Here is an 18,660-nt window from a genome sequence, read left to right as displayed (position 1 = left end):
CTTTGTTTTGTTTTCTTAGTTTTCATGTCATTGATTTCTGCTCTAACTTTTATTATTTCCTTCAGGATTCATTTCTGTTTTCCTAGTTTCTTAAGTTATGAAGTTAGGTCATTTATTTCAGGCTTTTATTTTCCCCTGCTGTAAGCCTGGATTGCTTTAGACTTACCCCTTAGACTGATTTCTCTGTTTCACTGCTTCTCAGAATTTGTGTCTGATTATCACTCATTTTGAGAAAGAATTTTATTATTTGATTTTTATATGATTAAATTGTTACTTAAAAGTCGGTTGTTCAGTTTCCAAGCCTTGGTGTTATTTCTAATTGTCTTTGGCAGTGTGTTCTGAAAGTTACTTGATACAATCTCTGTTTTTGTGACTTTATCGCCCCTTAACTCCGGCCCTGTAGTTAAGCAGGCCATCTGTCCTGTAGAATGTTCCAGTGCTCTGTAAGTGGCACCCCTGGGGCCTCTGGGTCAGTGCCCCAATATCCCCTGCACACACCTGTCACTTCTTAGCCGTCATTCTTCCTTCCCTCCTGGGATTCTTGCTATCCCCGGCATCCTCCTGCTGTCGTCAGCGGTATTCCATATTCTCTTCCCTATCGATGGATCCAGGTGCCATAGCTCTGAGGTCACTGATTCGATTTTAAACTTCATCTATTCTGCTGCTGAGATTTGCTACTGTTTTCCTTCCTTCCTATTTGAGTGACTTCTTTCATTTTCCCCATCAGGTTCTCCTCAAGCTTATTGCTTCTCTGTTCCAGTGTCTTTTTTGGATCATTAAACATTGCTAGGATTGTTGTTCTGAAATCTTCAGGCATACTTCAGAGGGAGATTCTAGAACATCGGTCCTGGCAATCTTCCTTGCCGTGCCTGTCGCCTGTGCTGGCTCTTGCCTACTTCCCCTGTGACACCTTGTCAGCCAGAGTCTTCATTACAGATAGTTCAAGTTTTGAAACCCTGGGCCGACCGCCCATGTTTCTCTTTCCAGAGCACATTTAACTTTCACTGGTTTTCCAGAGGAAGAACGTGGCTCTTTGAGTGAATTCGTCAAAGAAGAACGTCACTTTGAGTGAATTCAGACTTACCAATGTAATACTGGGTTGGAGACTAAAGCCAGACTCTACCCGCCTTTGCCTGGTCCAGGCTCCTTTCCCACGACGGAGCTGGATTCCAGCAAAGAATTGGCAGGTCACTCACAGAAGACCTGAGGGGTCCGATCAGCTGGGGTGGGCGGGTGCCTTTCTCACGGCCGCGTCCTGGGGTGCCTTTCTCCCTGTGTCACACGCTGAGGATTGGTGCCCTGGGCCCCCCACAGTGCCGAGGAGGCAGATTCAGAGCCGGTGCAGACGGGGACGTCAGTCTGCAGGCGCTGCCCGGCCTCCCGGCTGCTCATCACGGGAGGCGACTCCAGTTCTAACCAGCTAAGGGGAAATCAAGCAGAACTGACCCCCTTTCACGGGAACGTTTCAGGTTCCTCAGAGCTGCCCGCGGCTTGTAGCAGTTGCACAGGACTGTGAAACCCCAGGATCCTCCTGCCACCTTAGAAACTCTCCGGACGGGGCTGACCCGGAGGTCGGAATGAAGGACAGTGGCCGGGCGGGCCAGCTGGTGAGAGGGTGCAGGGCCTCTGCTGGCGGCTCCGTGTGGCCTCTCAGCCCGGTGCCCGCCACGGATGCCGGACCCCCAGGGCTCCAGAGGCCCCTCAGTGTTACGTGACTGAGAGTCACGCACACACAGTGTCCAGTCAGGGAGTGTTTCCGGGCAGGAGAGAAGACGGCTGTCAGGATGCGAGGAGCCTAGCGTCTCCTCAGCGCAGGGAGGAAGGAGGCCAGAACCTAACAGTGTCGTCGGCCGCCTCTGACTGGCTCGGGGGGGGGGGGGGTAGGGGACTCTGCAGGGCCAGTTGCTGCCTCAGCCTGTAGGACCGAGAGGAAGTGACCTTGTCCTCAGGGCACGTCCGTGTGCGTCTCTGCTGGGACGCGTCAGAGTCAGCCGGGAGAGGCGACTGGGAGGGGTTCCTGAGGGGGGCGCCGTGACAAAGGCTCCGGTGAGCTGCCTGCGCGGCCTCGCTGCCCTGTGACCGGGAGCAGGCTCCTGACGGGAGCTGGGGTCACACGCGTGTGGCCGGCCCTGCGGCGAGGTGGAGGCAGAGTCGCCGGGGCCTCACGGCGCCCGGGGGCTGAGCTTGGGATTCAGCCCACACGCGTGTGGTTCTCTTTTTCCTGTTTTCTTTTTTAAATTTAATTTATTTTTTAAATTTTAAAAATGGAATCGGGAGATACAGTCCCGGGGCTGTCTCTGACTGGCCTTCTGCCGTAGATTCCAACGTCCGATCCCGACACCGTGCGGCTGTGTGGGGCGTAGCAACATTCCGCAGAAACTCAGGGTGGCAGGAGGCAGCGGTGTGGCAGCGGCGTCCTGCGACTGTCCCTGTCCCTGCTCTGGCCTCCTGTCCCCGGGACAGGCCAGCAAGGAGCCGGTCTGGACGGGCCTCCCGTGGAAGCCCCGGGCCGAGGAGCCGGGCCGTGTGGTGAGAAGGCAGCCCTGCGGCCCGTGTGTGAGCCCCCTCGGCCAGGGGCCGGTCCAGGGGGCCCCGCGCTCTGCCCCCCGGGCAGCACCCAGGGGAAGGGCGGAGGGATGAGGGGCGGCCCCCCGAGGGCCCCACAGACCACCATGCGGCGGTCTCACCGGAGAACAGGCAGCGCGGCCGCCCCTTCCCTCTCGCCCGAGGGGTGTCGGCGGGGCCTTTGCGCCCTGGGATGCTGCTTGGTGTCGGCCCGTTGGAAGCGGCTTTGAGCTCTGTGGGAGGAGACACAGGCCGCGGTGGGCACGATCTTCCCCCGGCCTTAGCGGCCTCCCTCGGTCTCTCGGGGCCCTTTCCCGCCCCCGCAGCAGACGAGGAAGCGGAGAGCCCGGCTCAGGGCTGGAGTCACGCGCGGCGCCTGGGCTCAGCCGGACACGTCCTGGGCAGCGCTGGGGCCCACAGTGGCCACGAGACAGTCTCCCCGGTTTCCCAGGAAACACACGTGAGTGTCGCCGCGGAGCCCCGGGAGCCTCGGGCTAGCTCGGACCCTTTGGAAACCGTCCGCCGAGACTCCACACGGGGCACTAACAGGGTCGGAGTCACGGACAGCGAAGTTTCTGCTCCAAAGGGATTCAGTTACTTGTTGTCGGCGAGTGGCCGGGCAGCTGTGTTGAGGGCCCGAGGTGCAGGGGTGCTTGGTGGGGGGGTGTGGGGGGCTCATCGCAGCGCGGTTCCCACGGAGTCCACTGCTGCCTGTCTGAGGGGAGCGGCTCCAGCCCCGCCTGCTCACTGCAGGGGTGGCTGGGGAGCCTCATCTCCCTCCCTCAGGGCTGGGCTGGGGTAAGGACCTGCCTCTGGGGCCCGTGGGGGGCCCTGGCAGGAGTGCGCTGTCCCCTCTTCCAGATGCGAGCACAGAGGGCAGCCCTGTGCCCACCTCGTGCCCACTCCCTGCGTATCTCTAAACTTCCAGCACATGTTACTGTACCTTCAGAATTGCTGCTTTTCATATGAATTCTTAAAGATTCTTTTAATTCTTCCACATCCTTATCCATTTCTCTTTGGGAAAGTTGCTTCACTCTGTGCTTGCTCTGGCTTCCCGCTCAGCGCTGTCCGTCCTGACCCACTGAACCGAGGGGCCGGCACCTGCTGTTTGGCGCCCTTGGGACTCCGGCCCCCTTGCTTGCTCCTCCCATTTCTCTCTCCACCTCCTTCCCTCTCCTCTTCCTCTCCTTCTCTTCCTCCTTCCAGACTTTTCATTTATATGCCTTGATATCTTGGCATTAAAGTTTAATGCCAAGATAGGACTGAGAAGGTCACCTGAAGAACTCCACATTGGGACCCATGGCCTAGAATGGAATGAACAGGGCGAGAGACTGTCTGAGTTCATCATGTTAACCAAGACCATCCATGGTAACTCACAGTTCCAGAAGGCCGAATCTAAACGCTGGACATGGGAGTCTCCTGGTGGACAGTTCCACAGCGAAATTGACCACATCATATTCAATCGAAGGTTTTGGCTGACCGATGTCGCTGTTGTCCCAAAATTCCAAACAGGATCAGACCACCGTCTCCTTCGTGCGAAATTCTACTTCACAGAGCAGGGAGAAAGGTCTGCAAAGTTTAAGTTTAAGAAGAGAACTCCCAGAATGACCACCAACTGGGAGCTCTTTGGCACTATTGTGGCAACATGGGAAGGTGCCGTCGTTGACAACATCAATAGGAATATGATCGACTGGTTCAGCACCTCCATAACTGCACGAAGAATGCCGAGAGTAGGAAAGCCACAGACGCCTGTCTTCGGAAACTCTCGAGCTCATTCGCCAACGTGGTTTGGCGAGAGCCTCAGGCAAGCACAAGCTAAAGTCTGAGCTCGCAAAGCTGCGCAGAGATGCGATAAAGGAAGACCTCAAAGAGAGAAGAGCAGCAGTGTTGGCTGATGTGGCAGAAGCTGGGAAAAGTATTCGCAACACTTGCCTGTCCTTTACCTAGTACAAGACCAAGATGACTAACCTCTGACGTCCTGATGGATCTATCACAACTTCCAGAAAGGCAATGGAGAGGATTATTCACAAATTCTACTCGGATCTCTTTAACAGCTACATCCACCTACCCACATACCAAATTCTGCAGGATGGATATGTCATTCCCAACATCCTCCCTTCCGAAATCCAATATGCCATTTCGTTGGTAAAGACGCGAACAGCACCTGGTCTGGACAAGGTCAGACCTGAACACCTGAAGAATCTGCTGCCAATATTTGCCAATACACTGGCTCAGTTCTTCACATGCTACCTGTCCGAATGCAAGGTTCTGTCCCAATGGAAAACCAGCAGGACTGTTCTGTTGTACAAGAAGGGAGACATCCATGACATCAGCAACTATCGCCCAATCTACAAGTTGTTCACTCGTGTCATCCTGAATAGAATAGGCAGAACACTAGACAAAGGACAACCATGTGAGCAAGCTGGGTTCTGAAAAGGATTCAGCATGATTGACCATATCCACACAGTGACCAAGCTCATTGAAGTTTCTCGAGAGTTCAAGATGCCGCTCTGTCTAACGTTCATTGATTTAAAGAAGGCCTTCGATTCTGTTGAGACTGAAGTGGTCATTGAAGCCCTAGCCAAACAGGGCCTTCAAACTCAGTACTATATCAAGCTCCTCTGCAAGCTGTATTGTGGATTCACCACCAGGATCTCACCATTCTACAAGGAAGTGATCATCGATGTAAAGAGAAGGGTGCGGCAGGGTGATACCATTTCACCAAAACTCTTCAGTGCTACTCTTGAGAATGTCATGCGATGACTGGAATGGGAAGGAATGGGAGTGAAGATAGATGGTCTGCAGCTACACCACCTCCACTTCACTGATGACATCGTTCTAATAACACCAATCATTAGCCAAGTGGCACAAATGCTGGACGACTTCGACCATGAGTGTGGAAAGGTCGGATTGCAGCTGAATCTCAACAAGACGATGCTCATGAAAAACAAACTGGTCCCTGAAGCTCCATTTGCTCTCAATGAAACGAACATCTCCGAATGCAGCAGCTATGTGTACCTGAGTCGAGAACTCAACATGAGGAATGGCTTTGGCTTGGCGCCAGAACTGCGAAGGAGGAAGAGAGCAGCGTGGAATGCTTTCAAGAGCGTCGAAGAAGTCGTTAAGAGGACAAAGAACCTCCAGCTCTGGGCACATCTTTTCAACTCCACCGTTCTTCCTGCACTAACATACGCCTCAGAGACCTGGGCCCTATGTGAATAGGATGAGAACGCTATTCGGGTATCCCAAAGAGGAATCGAAAGAGCTATGCTAGGAGTATCATGTCTCACTCAAGTGGGAGAAGGAATCTGGAGTTCTGACCTCCATTGACAGTCAAGAATCAGGGTTGCTGTCTCATTTGCCAAGGTGTCAAAACTCAGATGGTCCGGACACATAATGTGATTTAGAGATGACTGCTGGACTAGAGCTGTTACGACTAGATTCCACAGGATGTCAAAAGACTGTGTGGCCGCCCACCAGTGAGATGGTCAGACTTCTTCGTCAAAACCCTGAATGAACAATTTGAGGCTCTTCCTGTTCCTGGAGCGAGCAGGTACCATTGGGCTACACTAGCTCATGAGAGGGACAAGTGGAGATGTTACTGGTGCCCGCTTGAGCAAATTGAAGATCAAAGGAATGACAAGTGACAAGTGGTGCCTTGATATACTTTGTGCTTTAGATCAGGAGAGGTGCCTGCCCGCCAGGAGGGCAGGAGTGCCTGTTTCACCAGGAGTTTTTAAAAACCAAATCTCATGTTCCATCACAACCCGCATCCTGCCTCTGCTCCCACCACAAAGCACAGAGGCGGTGGCTGGATTCCTCATAGCTGGTGTAAAAGGTTGATTTATGGAAAGATCCTAAAGCAGTATTTCTATTTATTATGCTAAGTTTCAGAAGTTGGTTGCATGTCTACTTTTGTTTGTACGGGGAGGTAACTCTGAGCAGGTTGGGAATTAGGGATTCCGCAGGCCTATGAAGAAACATTCTCATCACTGTTGCTCCAGAAGTCAGTAACCAATTGTAGAACTTAAAACGAGCCTCATATTTCTGCTTGGGGGCTGCTCCTGCATCCTCGAGGGCCGTGCGTCCTTGAGTCTGTGATTCTCGGCCTGTCCCCACACAGCGGGCAGCGGGGGCCTCGGGGTGGTCAGGGGCACTGTCTGTGCCTGCCACTCCCCCACCAGGGAAACTCCCCTCCATGGAGACGGCACCATGGGGAGGCCGGGTAGCCTGGTGGGAGGCGTGTGGTTGCAGAAAAGGGAGCTTGACCCGTCGACAGGCTGGGGGGGGGGGGGTGTCACGGGAAGCAACTCGGAGCAAGCAGGGATTTCCTCTACGAGAACTTTCCAAGAGCCAAGTGGCACTCCAGCCCCAGCCTCAGTGCGGGCTTTGATAGCGGCGATCAAACGGGTCAGAAGCTTTTGAACGTGGCCACCAGTTAGGTGGTTAAATTAACTTCTAAGTGAGCACTCTCCAGGGGCTGGAAGCACGAAGCACAGCACTCAGACGGCACCAGGCCTGAGACGCTGGCCCAGGTCTTGCCTCTTGCAGATGATTTGCCGCTGGCTCTGAGCAGAGGCCCGGGCGCCCCTGTTCAACCCAACAGGATCCAGTCGACGGAGCGAGAGGGAGGCGGGGGCTGGGAGTGAGCTTGGAAGGTCCAGGAAGGGGCCGGTCTGGCCCGAGACAGTGAGTGAGCTTGGAAGGTCCAGGAAGGGACCGGTCTGGCCCGCGACAGTGATGGGGAAACAGTCTGACAAAGAACATGGCTGGGTCAGAGTCGAGAGCGCCACCCTCGGGCCGGTGCCCTGGCGCCTCCTCGCTCCCTCGGTCCTGCCTCCCAGCAGTGCTGCTGTCAGCGCCACGCACTGTCGTGCCCGCCCGCCCCTCTCGTGCCCACCTGCCCCCCGAGTGCCCACCTGCCCCTCTCGTGCCCACCCGCCCCTCGCGTGCCCCCCGGTGAGCAGCTCTGCAGGTACTGGTCTGTTAGTCTTGCAGTTTCCGTGCAGCAGCCCGGTGGCTGCTGTTTCCCTAAGCCCCTGGGCCTTGTTGCCGTGCCGCTGACGTCTCCACTCACTGTTCTCTTTGGCTTTCCCCGTCGCGGGCTGTGTGGCTGCAGGGAGGCGGGGCTGGAGGCGGGCGCAATCTGTGTCCTGGACAGCATTTTGCCGGCCACGATTCCTGTCCTCCACCCCCCTGAGGGTTGGCGTGTTATGGTGGGTGCAAACGTGTATTTCCTGCCCGCCAGCAAGCAGCACGTGGCCTGGGACGGTGGCTGAGAAACTCGGCTCAGAGCCGGCTGCGGGGTCAGGGCCAGCCGTGGCTCGGAGGAGCAGCCCGCACGAGCGTGTGTAGGACGGACAGTGCAGAAGCAGCTGATCTGCTCGCGACCAGAGGCTGCGTTACGTGCCTTAAAAATACATTGTAATCCAAGGGAGACAGGGCAGTGGAACGTTTGGATATTGAAATGGTCAAGATCTCTAGGAGAAACGATTTAAAATTGCATTCCTCAGTGAGTCGATGAAATCATAGTGTGGGAGAAATGCAGTTGATGCTTCACAACATATAGAAGTTTTCATTTCACTCACCGCATTTTCTTCCTTTGGTTTTTGGGTCAGCCCTGTATGTGCTCAGGGCTTACTCCTGGCGATGCCTGGGGGACCACGTGTGGCACGGGGGACAGACCCCAGGCCTGCTGCATGCAAGGGACTTGACCCCCTGCTCTCTCTCGGCCCCACTTACCAGCACTCTTCACTGAAGCCGTACTTGGCTCTGCTGAGCCTGCAGTGCTCCTTTTGGCCTTTAGGGGGAGTCGTATGTATCTAAGGACTGTGTTTCGGAACTTTGCAAACGATGTGTTGTTTTCTTTATGTTATAAACTGCAAAACATAATCAATGGCCTGTATAAATGGCCTTAATTGGGGCTGGGGAGAGAGCCTTGCCCACGGCTGAACCAGATTTGATCCCCAGCACCCCGTGTGGCCACTGAGCCTGCCAGGAGGGACTCCTGAGCACAGAGCCAGGAAGGAGCCCTGAGTACATCTGGGATGTGGTCCCTAACAAAAATATTGCTTTAATTATCTTGGGTTTGTGTAAGTTTTTTCTGATTACATAGGCTAAATGTGTGCATAAACTTATTTCTTAAAACTCAAGAAGCTTATGTTCAAGAATGTCACAGTAAATAAACACAGTAATATCTAAATAAAAGTATTATTTTATTTTATTTTATTATTTTTTAAAAATTTATTTATTTTTTAATTAGTGAATCACCGTGAGGGTACAGTTACAGGTTTATACATTTTTGTGCTCATGTTTCCCTCATACAAAGTTAGAGAACCCATCCCTCCACCAGTGCCCATTCTCCACCACCAGTAAACCCAGCATCCCTCCCACCCCCCCTAAATAAAAGTATTCTTAATGGCCTTACTTAAGTCTGAATCTCCAAGATCATTGTCTTTACATGATGAGATTTAATTTGGTAATTAAGTGGGAAGAGCAGGCCAGTATTCTTGTCAAAGCAATTCCAGATGGCAAGCCTAATTTTTAGACTTCCAGTTTACCAACATAAGAATCCTTCCTCCACTCTCCTCTGTCCTACAGAAACAAACATGGCCCAGATGCCGTGATAAATGTGTGGGATTCATCCTATATTCCCACAGGAACATTTGTCACGGCCAAATTTAATTTAAGACCAAGAGATGCTTTCAGCTGTTTCTATCCAGTTGCTAAATCAAATGACAGTGTCAGAAAGAAATTCGAGGAATTCTAAAATGACAGAGGCAGCTAATATATAATGGAAACCCTAGTAGAAAACAGCCCAGCATACATCCAACACAAAGAACTTGTTTTTCCAATATTCAGTGAAATTTGAGCTAGTGGAATATAATACGGTAAAACATTAAGAAAAGGCAAAAATGTAATAATTGCCTAATTATGCTCTTTCTCTTTGGTCAGCTGATGAGCTCTGTATCTAGATCCGGGCCCTTTCAGAACCCTGGTCTAGGGAGAAGCTGTGTCCTTCCTGCCGTAATGCCTGTCTGTCACCACGGTGCGTCCAGTGGGGGTCGAGGTCACACCTGCCACAGACACTCAGGGCTCGTGATGGTGCTGACAGAGAAAATTCAGTATCTCAAGACTCCGGAGTTACTGTGCGCCACCTACGTCTTGGCCTGCCAAGGACTCAATCCTGGTGGGTGTTCACAGACTCCGAGAGTGTGGGGCAGAGGAGGAGGGTAGGACAGGGACGGAGCCGCTGATACGGAGAGGGTTTGTGAGCGTTCCACACGCAGCGTAAGGACTCGCGTCCAGCAGTGCTCGCGGTGACGTGGCCGACAAGCCCTGTTGGGAAGGACGCGCTGGCACCTGGAAGCTGCTTTCAGGGTCGCAATGAGGGCCTGTGGTGGTACCTCCACTCCCAGCCGGGGCCCTGGGGGGGCTTCCAGGAGGAGGTGTGCACACGATGGTTGGGAATACCTGGCCGCAGTCCTTCCCTGGGAGTGTTCGAGCCGAGGCTTGTATGTGGCGCGTGGACGCACCTGGGTCCCACTCGCTTCTCCGTCAGTCAGGCCATTCTCAGCGGGGCGGGGCGGGGCCGTCTGGGTCTGTGCGGGCCCCGAGCTCAGCCCTTCCGCCCTTCGCTTCTGGCCGTCCCCGTCTCTCCAAGTAATGGTCCCTCTGCCTTTGCACCCGGGAGCCTTTCCCTGTGGTCGCTGTCTGTCTGTCTGTCTGTCTGTCCGAAGGCCAAGCGTCTTGTTTGTGCTGGCGTTGGTCTTCAGATGAAGCCGATTCTGTCCCGGGTGCTGGGTGGGGCCCACGGCCCGTCTGCCCCTGCCCGAGCTGAGCCACAGCGGTCACGCCTGTCGCCAGCTGGGGAAGCCCTGATGGCCGGCGCTGTCCCTTCACTGACCCCTCCCCCCCCAGAGCAGGTCCTTCCAGGGCTGCAAACCACACAGCCCGGTGTCCCCATCAGGCTGTCCATGCAGTTAAAGCTCTGACCGGGAGCTGGCGCAGGCCCAGCCTGGGGTGCCTGAGGGCCTGTTTCCTGCTGGGCCCCCGGGGTCCCGCTGTCCCCGACTGCTGCCATCCTGTCCGGGCCATGGCGGATGCCCGAGCCCCTCTGTGTCCCGGCGCTGGGCTGGCCCCTACGCCCTGGGGACGCAAATGCTCACCCTGGGAGACTGACCTCTGGGTTGGGTTTGTTTGGGGCCACACCCGGGTCCCCGGGCTTATTCCTGTGCTTAGGGGTCACTCGGTGGGCTTGGGGGACCCTAGGGGGGCAGAGATCAAGGGCCTGTCTCGTGCAGGTGAGTCCTACTCACTGTCTCTAGCCCCGGGGTTTATTTTAGGGGAATTTCCCCACTTCTCTTGCTTTCTGGCGTCTCTGTTTCCTGAGACCTGCTGTGGAAGCTCCGGTCCCTGCTGGCGGCGGATCTGTCTCTCCCGCTCCCAGCCTCCCCACAGACGCCCCCGCACGGGCCAGACACGGCCACGCTGCTCCGGGTCTCACCCCTGAGATTCGGGCCCTGTTTTCTTTGGAGACGCGTCTGTTTGTGCCTTAAAAACTGGGGCTGGGCGTTCTCCCGGGCAGTGCCAGGGGCCTGGGGTCCCTCCCGGCAACCCATGGCGTATTCGATAAGTCCAAAACAGTAACAACAAGTCTCACAATGGAGATGTTACTGGTGCCCGCTCGAGCAAATCGACGAACAACAGGCAGTGACAGTGATTTTGTTTTGAGATTCCCGTGATATTTACACATGGGGTTCTGTGCTTTCTCTGTGTAAACTGAAAGGGAGTTAATCTCATGCCTGAGTCTCAAACAAGTACTCGCCATGTTCTAAAGACACTCTGGCTTTCTGTCCCCCTCAGAGGCGGGCACGGAGCGCCCTCCTGGACACTGGCCTTTCTCACTGAAGCGCTGGTTCATTCAGGAGAGCTTAGTGCTTGATTTTCCGTCAGATCTTTGAGATGATGAGGGCAGGAAGAGTCTCCTCACCCTTATTTCAGTTTTGGATTGGCGGCCACTCCCAGTGGTGCCCAGAGGTCACTTCTTGTAGGATGACATTGCTTTGTCCTTTCCCCCCTTGCCACAAGGAGCTTAGGTTTATCCTGGTCACACCCACCAAGGTGCTCCTGAGTCACTCCCATTCCTTTGTTTATCTGCAACCACTTCTCTATGCTCTCTTCCCCAAACAGTTAACCAGCTTCTCCCCCTAATGAAACTGTTAATTTGTAAGGTCAGATATTTCTAGGACACTGAACATATATTTAAGTTAATATTAAGTTAATATTGCCTTTCTCCTCTTCTTGTGTCTTTTGAATAGTTTACTTTAAACCAGTGTCCTTTTTGTATAGACACAAGAAGACAATATTATTCTTTTATAACTTGGGATTTAATTGGCTTCAAATATTATTCATTCCCGGGCATCTGCTTTCTCAATTTAAGCCTCAGTTGCCCTCAGTTTCTGGCACCCAAAAAGCAGGGGCCCAACGAGGGACGGGATGGACCCAGGGCAAGTGGTGAGTTATGTGCTACCCTGGTATCGAGATGGGCCTGGCCAAAGTGCCTAATGCTTAACTATATGTTAAGAGATTGGTCATGGACATGTCATGTCACATGTTTTACTTATAGGGTATGCCACATGTTTTACTTATAATTATACACTGAATAATTAATATGTAGAATAATATGAGACTAGGACCCTGCTAGGGATAGGAAAGACTAATCTGACATGAGCACTGTAGTCTGAGATCGAGATGACTCCAGGAGAGCAATTCTATAAGCTTAATGCATCTTTTACTGTGTCCATACAAAATGATTAATATTGTTAATGTTTATATGTTAGTTTGGAGAGGAGAGGAGAAACACACCCATGGGACTCTGCCCTTGGGCGGGTGTCCTGCTGAAAGAGAATCTGTCCTGGAAGCAGCATCCCCTGAAGGAAAGAACTTTGCCCCTGTTGATTGTGACCACATCTATGTGTAAGCCCCGACCCCTCATGCTGGGGGATTTAACTAGGCTGGAAGAGTGGGTTGGGGGCCGAGATCCAGAGAGAGATCTAGACCCAGGAGAGAAGCGGAGGGAGAGACAGGAGAATGAAATAAACGGCACCTGATCGAGCAACCAGTTTGGCCTTCTTCCTTCCTTCGCCTGCCCTTGGCCAACAGCCATCCCGATCCAGCCCACACACAGCGGTTCCAGAGCACTGAACACGGGCGGTGAGACAGAGCCGCTCGGAGAGCCCGCGAGTGCACACGCCCGTCGGCGTGCATAGTTTTTTTACAACTTCTGGCTCAAGAGTGATGCCTGGGGGTGCGTGGGGGCAGAGGAAGTGCTGGGAACCAATCTGGGATCAGCCACGTGCCATGCAAGCACTTTGCCCGTTGTAAAATCCCTCCCTCTGACCAGACTGCTTTTATAATCGCAGATGAGTTGTTTTCTTAACTCCAGAAACATCATCTGTGGCCGAAACCCAAGTGGGAAGATATATAAATCTTTCAGTCCCCAAAGCTCTGAGGGTCTGCCGCATGTTCTACTTATAATTATACACTGAATAATTAATACGTAGAGTAATTTGAGGGGGGATTCTTTTAAGAGGGTAGATTTTCAGTGCAGTCGTCTTCTCGGGACAGAACATCTCTCAGACACTGCCACAGACCCCTGCGGATGCACCGGGGTCCAAGTGGGGGCCCAGCCCACGGGGAGGAGTGCCGGGGCCCCCACGCCCGCTGAGGTGGGGCCCCGAGGATGGGTGTGACTGGCCCCGTCTTAGTTACAGGTGCAGACGTGAAGAGCGTCAGTTCACAGCAGCCCCCGGCCCCTGCAAGCTTCTGCTCCGGCGAGGAAGGGACGGTGTGTGCGCCAGAGGAAATCCCGCACCGTCCCCACGGCCACCCGCGTAGCACTCCCACCCCTGCCTGGGGAAAGAGCTGGTCCTCCGGAAATTGGGGGTGGTTTGCTGGGGCTACTCTCTCACCTGGAGTTAGCCGCTTCTATTCGGAGCAAAGAGGAAATTAGTGAAAAGGATTTGTGGGGCTGGAGCCATAGCGCAGCGGGGAGGGTGTTTGCCTGCACGCGGCCAACCCGGGTTCGATTCCCAGCATCCCATATGGTCCCCCGAGAGCCAGCAGGGGTAATTCCTGAGTGCAGAGCCAGGAGTAACCCCTGAACATTGCTGGGTGTGAACCGCCCCCTCCCTGCCAAAAAAAAAGAAGCAAAAAGAAAAAATCAAAAATCGATCTGTGGCTCAGAAGCCCTCACAGCGCCTGGTCTGTGACCCGCGCAGGGCTGTGTCCGTCTCCCGCCCGTTCTGAGTGGAGCCCAGCTGAGCACTGATCTGAGGACAAGCAGAGAACCACACAGCAGATGACAGTAAACAAACTTCTGGCTAAAAATCCGAAGTCATTTATTGAAGACAGTGATCTTTTCTCTCCAGGGCGGGGGTGTGTGGGGCCCGTGCCTTGAGGTGGCTGACCTGGGTTCAAACCCCCTCAGCCCCAGCCCTGCGGGGCAGGATCCCCAGGACAGAGCCAGGTGTAAGCCCCGACAAAGGCCCCTGCCTCTGACTGAGGCCCCCTGTTGTTATCTCAAGGTTTAGAGTGTAATCTTCCACTTGACGGTAATCAGGTGGAGTCCTGCGCCCACTGGCCTCCCCTGGCTGGTCCTCACGGGTCCCCACTGACCCCTGAGCCAGACTCCCTCTCACGCCACCACTGCAGGGATCTTTCAGCCAATTTCTCTGCCCCACCGAGAGGAAAATGTCATCCCTCCCCCTGTGCGTAAACTGAAAGCCAGGGGTTTGCAAGCTGCGTTCTAGACTGCAGGAACCGACTCTGCCACTGTGCTCGGTCACAGGGCCTCCTGGACTCCGTTCCTGTGAGGCCCTTGCAGCCTCCCTCGGGAACAAGGCAGTGCTACCGGGGACTGCGGGTTTTCTCCCCCAGGAAGGACTATTCGAGGTGAGCCGTGTGGTCGTTGGGTACTTAGTAATCATATTTTTCTCAGTACTGGAGCCAACCCAGATCTTCAAGCCCAGGGCTAATGCGTGCAGGCCCGTGTCCTACTGGGCTGCATGAACGTCATTAAAATATCCTTCAGATTTGAGTCAGACCCTGTCTGTCTTGCTTAAGAACCACCAGGTCCTAAAGCAAGGAAGGGCATCGCACGGCTGCTCTGTGCACAGTGCTCACTGCCCGGCCGGTGGACTCTGCCCAGTGTCCCCACACACACAGACCTCTCATGGAGGGAGTAGGACCGTACTCCCAGGCACTCAGCTCGGACCTCCTTTCTGACGGCAATACTGGCTCTTCACTTCGTCCCCGTGACTGGGCCTGTGCCGGGCGCAGGGTCCCGCCGTTCAGTGAGGAGCCGTGGCCGGGGCAGGAGTCAGGGCCTCACCTCGAGGCTCAAGCGTGCGTCATTAGTGCGCATTAGGAATCATTATTTGCGGTGCTGGGGGTCAGACTCAGGACTTCATACATGTCTCAGCCCCAGCACCAGCGCCTGGACTTTGAGGACGAGGCTACGAGGAAGTGCAGAAGTCGGCGCCTGTCGCTTGGATATGCCCAGTGAGCCTGGCGAGGGACACGCAGGACTGTCCCCGACAGAGAATGCAGCAGGTCCACACCACTAAAATCAGAACTTTGGAGCATGTGGGGAACAAGAAGGATGATCTAGTAGCGCACATGTAGGTACAATAACGGCTCAAGTCTGCAAGGCTCCTTCTCTTCAGAACAGCGTCGGGCCAGACTCTGGAAGCTGGTGCCCAGGGTCCCCAGGGTGCAGCATCCTGCTGTGTGCGCCAGGAAACCACATTCAGGGCCGTCCTTTCCTCCGTGTATCTGACGACCCATTTCAGCTTACGCCACCTGGGCCTCAGACTTTGGTACGCAGGCAGACCTTCACTTACACTCTCTTAGGCTTCCGTTTTCAGAGAATCCTGAACGAAGTTAAAATTTCACTTCAACAGCAGTCTTTCCCGTGCGAACCTCACTTTACTTCCTAGTCTAGACCAGGGTCCCCCGCTCAGCCCTGCTGGAGCTGACAGTTCTCTGTCCCCGTGTGTCAGAGGCGCTAATTGGCGCCGTCACGCTTCTGTCCCTCTCCACAGCAGTGACAAAGCTCTCTCCCTCACTGCCCCGCGGGGTGGCTCGGTGGCGTGCCCTGACCCCCGCGTGGAGCACTGGCCGGAGAGCCAGCGAGGTAGGAAGGAAAGGGCTTCTACTCGAAATAAATCTCTCTTGATAACATCCAGTAGCTGCTCACATTTCTCTAAGAATCACCCCTGGGAGGTGGAAAGGCCCGAGGAGAGGCTGGCGCTTGGCTCCCATTAGGTAATGGCCCGGAGTGGCTCCAGCCCCGCGGCGGAGAGATGTGGTTATTAGTTCCTGGCTGCGCGGGCCCAGCGCGGAGAGACCAGGAAGGTTTCCCACGTGGGCCTCTGCCTTGGCAGCAGCTCCGGCCCTCTGAAAGAGGCCCCAGATCTCCGAAGAACACTCTCCTGTTTCTGGTTTATTCCCGCTCCTTGGCCCCGAGCTCTCCCCCACCAGGAAGGGAAGATTTCCTGGGGGTTCGGATGTGATGGACAGGATTCTCGGCTAGGGCCAAAGCTGAGAGAGGACGGGGCGCTTTCTGCTGGCCTGCTCATCCTTCCCCTTCGTAGCTCTCTCCTGCTTGTGGGTGTTTGGGGCCCCAGCGACAGTGCCCAGGGAACGATGCGGTACTGGCCCTTGAACCCGGGCCTCTGGTGTCCCCTGCATGCACCCAGCCTCCGGGCCCTCGCTCCAGCCGGCCGCCTCTGTCTTGGTCCTTCCCGCCGTGCAGCAGGCCTGCTCTGGACACCTGATTCCCCGGCCCCACCCTGCTTGGACACGTTTCTCGCGCTGCCCTGACCGTGTGGGACGGAAGGACAGGGGCGCCGAGCCCCGGAGGGTGCCCAGGGGAGGCTCATCCCCGAAGGAGGCATCACGGCTCTTTGTGGGTCTCCTTCTCTATGACAAGGCAGTGGCCCTTGCTGACTCTCTGGGACCCATGGCAGCTTATGGCAGGGTCCCTGCCACCAGCATGCTTTGCCTGTTAGGCCCGCGCGTAAGGGTGGCAGCCAGAGCCACCCCTAGCCATAGCGGGCACGGCTGTGTCCCAAATAATTCCCAGGCTTTCTCCGGCTCTTCTGCCCTTACCTCAGGGCAGCAAATAGGTTTTATTAGAAAAGATATTTAGTCACCTCTTTCACATTCTCATGAGCACAAGGCGGATGGAGGACTCCATGGCCAGTGAGAAGCCGTTACAGGCTAGAGAGCCACTTGGCGCCCTGCTGGGGTCTCCTCACCCCCAAGGGGACAGGAGCGGGTGTGAGCAGATCAAGGCCATATTATTGTTTCTTGAAAGCACAGATGAAACTGTTCCAAATCTCCAAATTTCACAAGAAGAAGCACTTCAAGGGCGTGACACTAACTGTATCCTGGAGACCTTGGTGTCTGAGGAGGTCCCCCTGTCGGGAGCCCGTCTGGCCACTGTCCACCGAGCTGGTGAAGACAGGAAGAGTCACTCATGTGTCGGTCTCGGAGGAAAGCCTCAGAATGAACAAACCAGCTGAGTTTGTTAAAATGAATTCTTATTGTGATAACCACACGTAGCTTGATTCATTGGGCATGAAGGCCATGGAATGGTAAAACTTCATCTATCCAGGGCTAGGAAGCTGTTTTAAAGAAAGAGTCGAAATTGTAATTGATGTGATGAATGTAACTTAAAGAAATGTGCAATAATGGGAGATAAGTTGAAAAATGTTTTCAGGGTTATATGCAAATAAGCACTAATTAGGGGAATGTTTCTGCAAATACGACGTGGTAATACTACTTACAGCCTCTGAGTGTGAGAAATAGAGAAAATGCAGCAGTCGCTTAAAAGAAATCCTAAACGAATTTGTGCTTTCATGCTTATTCGAAGATTACGGAGAGTAAACTGTTAAGGTGAGCGCCTCAGACAGGCCCAGTAACTTTTCCACAGAAGAGTTGACTCTTCTGCTCTTGTTTCCTATAATTTTCAAAGCGTGACATCGCTGCCCGGAATTAGATTTTAATTTTGCATGACACCCTGAAGCAGGCAAAATGCCAGTAAGTAGGGCAACAGTAAATCCCAAGATTCAGAGGCTTTTGTGGCGGAGATCCCCCTCAAGACAGCAGCAGTCACAGCCCAGCTCGCTTCACTTAAACCAGAGTCGGTGGGAGCCTGAGTTTCACCATAATCACACAAAAAGGAGCCCTCAGGAAATGAGCTCGAGAGTAATGGCTCAGGAGTCAGGATTGATTAGCTGGCACGGGGTCGTGGGACGCAGAAATCTTTGTCAGAAATGCTTTTTGCTTGAAAAATACACATTTGTCCTCTGAGAAGATAAATAAATCATTTGTCTAGCAAGAAAAATACTTTAAATATTTCATTAAGTTCCTGCTTTAGATTTTATTTTAAAAAATAGGGCTAATACTTACCTTCTTTAGTGATCTTTCCTACAACATAAACCAAATTCTTTTGCAACTTGAACTCGTCCGGGAATCTAAGGAAGAAAAAAGATATGAACTAGCGTTTTTCTTTATTAAGACTGAATAAGGAAACATGATAAAATCAGAGTTGGCTTTGGAAAAAATAGCCGTGTAGTAGAGGTGAGACAGTACCCATCTTTATCAGGGAAGAATTGTTTTGAAGCTCAACATGAAAGTTCTCTTTTTTGTGGCTTTTTGGGTCACACCTGGCGATGCACAGGGGTCACTCCTGGCTCTGCACTCAGGAACCACCCCTGGCAGTGCTCAGGGGACCATATGGGATGCTGGAAATCGAACCTGTGTCAACCGAATGCAAGGCAAATGCCCTACCTGCTGTGCTATCGCTCCAGCCCTTCAACATGAAAGTTCTTGAATTAAAATTTTACTTCCATTTTGGGAGTGGATAGCTTAAATACTGAGATTTTTTATTTTCTTGTATCCAAAATCTTGCTCTCAAAAATCCGAAAAACCAAACAATCCATGATTTTATAGAAAGATTTTTGAGAAGGGTATTTTCATAGACTCCTGAGTTTGGGCATAGCTCATACCCCACAATTCTGCTGG

This window comes from Sorex araneus, chromosome 6 (assembly GCF_027595985.1).
Source record: "Sorex araneus isolate mSorAra2 chromosome 6, mSorAra2.pri, whole genome shotgun sequence".
NCBI lineage: Eukaryota > Metazoa > Chordata > Mammalia > Eulipotyphla > Soricidae > Sorex > Sorex araneus.
This window is presented reverse-complemented; position numbering follows the sequence as displayed.